General features: G+C 42.1%; 1 protein-coding gene across 2 annotated transcripts in view; it reads left to right on the forward strand.

The window, feature by feature from the left end:
• Window positions 1–4009, forward strand: part of TCF7L2 (transcription factor 7 like 2) — a 774578-nt gene extending 770569 nt beyond the window's left edge. The window contains exon 18 of one of the 2 annotated variants that reach the window (XM_068255158.1): window positions 3816–4009. The gene's annotated coding sequence lies outside the window, so the exon portion shown is untranslated. The remainder of the gene's footprint in view (window positions 1–3815) is intronic. The other variant, XM_068255164.1, reaches the window with a different exon arrangement.
• The last annotated feature ends 2735 nt before the right edge of the window (window positions 4010–6744 follow it).

A 6744-nucleotide genomic window follows, 5' to 3' on the forward strand; every position in this document is an offset into this window, starting at 1 on the left:
CGCAGCAGTAGGGAAAAAAGGCAACAATGTTGCTTTTATTGCACAGCACTTGCGATTCCCTATTGCTAACAGGCTCTTCCTGTTCAGTAAGCCAGCATCTATTTAGTGAGGAGACCTTGGGCACGACTCCCTAAAACTGCTACTGCCTACAAAGCGTGCCCTCTGGCGCTTCGACTCCGCCAGGAGAAAAGAGCATAATCAATGTTCTGTTTCTTGTATACTAGCAATGAGTGAAATTCTTTGTCTTGTCTAAAGTGTCTAAGGTCTTTTGGGAGTATTAAATGATAAGGTGGTTAATAAATCACAGACAAATTCAGAGACTGTAGAGTGGACTTAAAGAGAAACTGCGACCAAGAATTGAACTTTATCCCAATCAGTAGCCGATACCCCCTTTTAAATGAGAACTCTATTCCTTTTCACAAACAGACCATCAGGGGGTGCTGTATGGCTGATATTGTGGTGAAACCCCTCCCACAAGAAACTCTGAGTACTGTGGTACTTCTGGCAGTTTCCTGTCTGTGAACCTTGCTGCATTGTGGGAAATAGCTTTTTACAGCTGTTTCCAACTGCCAAAACAGCAAGCAGCAGCTAATTCACCTGCCAACAGTAAAAATGTCACCATGTTATAAATGTCAGAATGTGAATCAGGGATTTAAAAGACTTTACAATGGGCAAACACTGTCTAAATCATTTATACATAATCATTGTAAAAATGAAGCACTTTTATTACATTATTTTCTCTGGAGTTCCTCTAAGTTACAAGCTATTTTAAAGGTTAAAGCGGACCCAAACCAAACATTTTTTAAATTAAAAATATTTAGTTGCACCACTCTGACACATACAAAGATAAATAAACACTCCTTCAAACCTATAATCATTTCAGTGCATGCTTTTCAGCCTTCTCTTTTCATAGCTAGGGTTATACTGGGGGCAGCCATTAGCAATTCCTCCATTGCCAGACACCATCTACTCCACAAGTTTGCCGGATTCTGTCCCGGCAATATGAAAGGAAGGGAGGGGTTCCTTCAATAAATGTAAAATATTTTATATTTGTCATCATGCAGCTGAAAAAAGGCTGCTATTTATTATTATAATTTAAAAAATAGATTTTATTTCTGAAATCTTGTATTTTTAATTTGGGTCCACTTTAAGGATTTGGGAGAGGGAAGGGGTAAGTGGGACGCTCAGCTCCAGCCCAGTCCACCACAGACCTACCTAACTTTAGCTTTGGTTTAGCTATGCTGAGGAACTCCAGGAATCCCCCCCCCCCCCCCCCATATATTTCTGTCCCTTAAGGGTCACTTAAAAAAAGTGCAGATAAATAATCAGTTTTGCATATTCTGATTGCATCATTGTAACCATTTTGCGATCTCCTAGAAGAAAGGTTACAGGGGTGGATTGATGCCCTCTCCTGGTAAAGCTTTTTGTTTGAGATTGAACTTCCTAGCAGCCCTTGTAGTGACTGACAGCTGTAAATTCCCCATTGGCTGGGCAGTGGTGCAGGAGAGAGAGATAACTATGAATGCCAATGGCTAGATGTCAGTTTGTTGTTGTTATGCTGGCCTTTGCTGGACAATGGAAAAGTGAAATAACAGTAACCACACTGTAACCATAGTAACTAAGTCCAGTAGCCATACCACACAGGAGTGCGGTCTATGGGCCAAAGCACCTAAACACCATCATTATATAAATCTTGAGCAATTTCTGCAGGAAAATACAGATAAGCAAAGATGAGGAAAGGTACAACAACTTCATCTAACATAATGTATGTATGTATATATATATATATATATATATATATATATATATATATATATATATATATATATATATATATATATATATATATATATATATATATATATATATACATGTGGTGGACTGGGCTGGATTTCTGGAAAGGCCACCAAGGCCCGGGCCTTGGACGGAAGCTAGCTGAGGGGCGGCTGGACATGGAAGAGGCGTTGCTGCAAATGGACTACAGAGGTTGCAAATAAGGAGCAACAGATAGAAATAGGGAGCTGCAGCCCAAGGGATTTGTATATAATCAAAGGAGGCTGCTGTACATGAAGGTTACACATACAGTAGAAGACTGGGCTGCCCAAGGAATAGGAGGGGGGTGCTGCACATGGATGTTACATATGGGAGAGGGGGCTACCCAAGAAATAGGAGAGGGGGTGCTAGACATGGATGTTACATATGGAAGAGGGGGCTGCACAAGGAATAGGAGGGGAGTGCTGAACATGGAAGGGGAGCTGCAAGAAAGTTGGCCTAGGGGCACAAAAAGTGTACTTCCAGCCTTGGTGGTGGACAAGTAGTGGTCAGAGGTTAGGCATAAATGCAGGAGAATGGGAGGGGGATTTATAAAGTAAGCAGTGAGTTTAGGGCTAGGTTAGCTGGAACTTTGGACTAAAAGAGGGCATGTGGGGAGTCTGGGGACGGGGAATCAGGAAATCAGATTTACTTTGGTTGTCCCAAGTTGAGAGTGAAACAGCCCTGAGATATCATCCGTGAATCTAAGTGTACATATCTGACTAGTCTTTCCAAGTCTTATTGTTGGGAAAATAAATCACACAATATGCATTTCTCTAAGCTCATAAGACACAAATGTATCATGTTCAGCATTTCACAAACTCCAGCGGTTCTGATGTGGAGGAACGTGAAGAGTAAAATCCCTCTAGAATAAGTGGTAAATTCTCCCTCATAGGGCAAATAAATAAATAAACCGGTCTGATCTTATAGATGCAGTTGTGTCAGTTTTCAGAATAAAATTCTCTTCTTGGTACCATTTACTAGCCATAGGCTCATAGCTGTGAAGCAATTCTATGTAAAGTTGTGTACAATATTAAAGTAAACATACACTACGCAATGTTTTTAAAAGATTAGACAAAAGATTCATTAAACCTCAAATCTAATGATGTTGCCGTTAAACCTAAGGTTAGTGTACCTAAACAGAGGAGAGGCACTGTACCATGCTTTAAGGGAACCTTAACTGAACGGGGGGTATAGAGTTTTACTTACCTGGGGCTATTGCCAGCCCCCTGCAGCAGTCCTGTGCATTCACCAATGCAATTAGCGCTATTGCGGACCGCAACGCGTACAAAAATACGCGTTGCCGCATTCCGCACGCGTATTTTTGTACGCGTTGCGGTCCGCAATAGCGCTAATTGCATTGGTGAATGCGTCCAATAATACGCATGGCGGCCGGCGACTGGTGAGTCGTCAAAAACGAAACTAAGTGACAGTGGGGGACCAGAGGATTCCAGAGCGGCGCCGAGGGCACAGGACTGCTGCAGGGGGCTGGTAATAGCCCCAGGTAAGTAAAACTCTATACCCCCCGTTCAGTTAAGGTTCCCTTTAAGCTGTAACTGCTGCAGTGGTATTATTAAAGGCAACAGTATTTCCCACCCATTCACAGGTGAAAAGGTCTTGGTTAAAGGTAGATACACTTGCTTAAGTACATACATGGTGTATGGCTTCAAATGTTCCTGTGGCAAGATATATATCAGTAAGACAGAGAGAGAGGTGAAAACCCGAATACAAGAACATAAAAGAAATATTGTGAACTTTGCAAAAGGGAAAAAGAGTTATGAGACATCTGTGTCAAGGCATTTTCTAGAATGTCGCCACAGTGCATCCCAATTGCGATGGTTTGTAATTGAGGATGTACCAGCCCTGTCTAGAGGAGGTGATAGGAAAAAAATCCTTTTGCAATGCGAGGCTAGGTGGATGAAGAAATTTGATTGCATTTAACCAAAAGGTCTTAATAAAAACGTAAGCCTCAAGAGTTTTCTTTAATATGTTCTCTCTTACAGGCTTTATATATGACTGCCCTAAGAAAAGATTTTGAAATCTGAAAACTGAATGTGTCAAGAATGGTATTGTAATCTATTTTGAATTTAGTTGTCGGGGTAACTATTTCCTCAGTGATTTTCTGGGGTAGACACCGTTTGGTGTAGTTCCCCAAATGTGGACTAATGGACAATTAATGTAAGGATTGTGATGAATTTGTTTGTATATTGTTTACTATTTGCACTATGATGGTTGTCCACCATGTGACCAGATTTATGGTCAGGTGGTTTCCTGTGGGTGGGGTATAAAGGTGTCACTGATGTAGGGTGGGGCACACCTGAGGAAGGGCTACGCCCGAAACATGTCGTGTCTGTGCCTCTGCATACTCAATACAGTTGTTTGCTGAGCCATTGGTGTGCCGTCTCCGTTCTTTTCTATTGCTCAAATCTAATGAGCCAATTGAAAACTAGGATTTTGTTGATTGATATATGATTAAATATTGATTGGGCATGTCTGTTCTTTACCCAGTTGATGATGGTGGGGTGCGGTGAAGAGCACACTAAGCAGCACAAAACTATTGGATTTAGGGCTAGTTCACAGTGCTCAGTTGCGTTGCAGAATCATTCTGCTTGTCCACTCACTGCCCATACAGTTCTATGACCAGTCTCCACTGCAGTTCACACTGTGAATACTGCCTTAATGTTTGTTCACATAACACTTGAAGTGGTCTGGCTGGCCTTTCCCGAGTGCTGTGCTAAACATATTGCACTTTATCATATCACTATCATTTTAAGATCTTCTATTTTTGTAGCCAGTAAGACCATTTTTAAAATTCCATTCTTCTGAGATATTCATACCCCCCCCCCCCCCCCCCCCAAAAAAAAAGACTGCAAATGAACACTACGGTGAGTATAGACTAATGGGGTAAAGGAGAATTCTAAAAAAAGATAAAATAGTTAAAAAGGATTAAAAAAAAATGATACAAGGACTAATGTATTTATGATCGCATCTGAGCAGGATCATCCATGAGGCAACCTAGGCAGGTGCCTGGGGCCTAATGGGTGCCAGGGGGCCCAACTCCCTCTTTCTCTGTCCCGTCTCCCATGCTACTACCTTGCCTGGGGCCCCATTGAAACGTAATGCATCATTGATCGGTTCTGCCGTCTAACAGTCTCCTAGCGGGGAGACTAAAGTGGGGCAGAGCTCCGCCTACCAAGCGGAGATGCGCGTGCATTATCGCACGTGTTCTCCTGCAAAACAGGCCCGCAGGACCTTACGCTGATCGGCGTTAGGCGGTCCTGGGGTTGCGGCCACGCCCATTGGCGTGATGCGGTCGGCAAAAGGTTTAATGGAAAATTATATCATTCTGTAGCCCTAATACAAGCAAGTGGGTTGAATATTGAACCTATACAAAGTACATAATTATATAGAGATCCTTACTTGCTTTTATGTATCGGGGAGGATATGATTTAACAACATTTTAAGTAGTTTTATATATGTTTGATTTTGCTGACCTAATAAATATTGTTATACATTTATACAACAAGGTGGTGCTGATGAGCCATTCTTTTCTCAATGCAGTATGCAGAATTGATTGGCCCTCATACTAGGTGAAAATGATAAATTAATCCAATCATTGGCCAGTCAAAATTGGGTGTATGTATGTCCCCTTGGCCATAAAACTATTCTTCCCCCTGTTGTTGTATTCAGCACCTGAAATCTGCAGGCATTGGCCTGTATTCATTTTACTTTTTATTTTAAGTTTTCTCCTATGAAATAATTTTTTCATCTTCTGCTTAAAATAACTTTTCAGCGCTCTGCAACTGAAAAAGTATCAAAAAATGAAAGTACTGTCAAAATCATGTTGAGCAGTTTCTTGTTTGCTGTTGCTTTAAAAAGCATTTTATTGATAAGGTCAGAAAACTTCACCTAAGAGAAAACTTAGGAGATAAAGTGAATTGAATAAGAGCCATTTGCACCACCGCACCGACCCGGAACGAGGACACAGATCAGGTGTTCTGACCAAGGTGTGACTACACTGAATGCATGCTTGCTTATTTCAGGTGTGGGGTTCAGACACTTCTGAAGCCAAAAAGCTCAACTGGACAGTAAAGGCTCATACACACCAACAATCTGTCCAACTATCTTCCAAACATGTCTGTTGGAAGATAAGTTGGGCATGTGTACGGCTGAGAAACAACCAGTTGACTAACTGAAACCGGGATGTTTGTCAGATCCAACCGGTGGATCAATCTGACCAACTATCAGGCAGGTTGGGATGTGTGTACAAGTCTTTTGAACAACTTTGTTGTTTTTGAATGCAGACATGTTGTGCAGTTTGTCATTTAGCTTGTGTGCATCGTATTTAAAGAGACTCTGAATCCTCTTAAAAAAACAGTTTTTAGCTCTTATTTATGTTAAGGATCTATGCCCAACCTAAAACGTTGATATCCTGCGACTGGACAAGGGATTTATCACCCTCAAATCCTAGGGTAAAAATCCACGACTTTCTTGGTCGTAGATTTTGCTGCCTAGGGAGACAGAGCTTACCGTTGTAGCTCTGCCTCCATTTGCGTCACTCCACCGTGGATCTCCGCCTCTCCCCCACCCCTCTCAGTGAAAGAAGACTGAGAGGGAGGGGGGGCGTGGGGGCGGCGATCAGCGGGGATTGATGCGAGGAGAGGCAGAGCTACTGCAGAAAGCTCTGCCTCCTCCAGGAAATGCTCCCCCATTCCTGCCCTTGGGATTTGAGGGTGATAAAACCCTCATTCAGCCGCGGGATAGCGGCATTTTAGGTTGGGCATAGATCCTTAACAGAAATAAGATCTAAAAACTGATTTTTAAAGAGACTTTTGAAAGTCTCTTTAAATGAGTTGGTTGTTTGGTTGGCTGGCGTGTGTGTTTTTACAACAACTTGTTGTGTGGTTGGTCATGTTGTGCAGCCATCATATC

The sequence above is a fragment of the Hyperolius riggenbachi genome, chromosome 10 (genome assembly GCF_040937935.1).
Source record: "Hyperolius riggenbachi isolate aHypRig1 chromosome 10, aHypRig1.pri, whole genome shotgun sequence".
NCBI lineage: Eukaryota > Metazoa > Chordata > Amphibia > Anura > Hyperoliidae > Hyperolius > Hyperolius riggenbachi.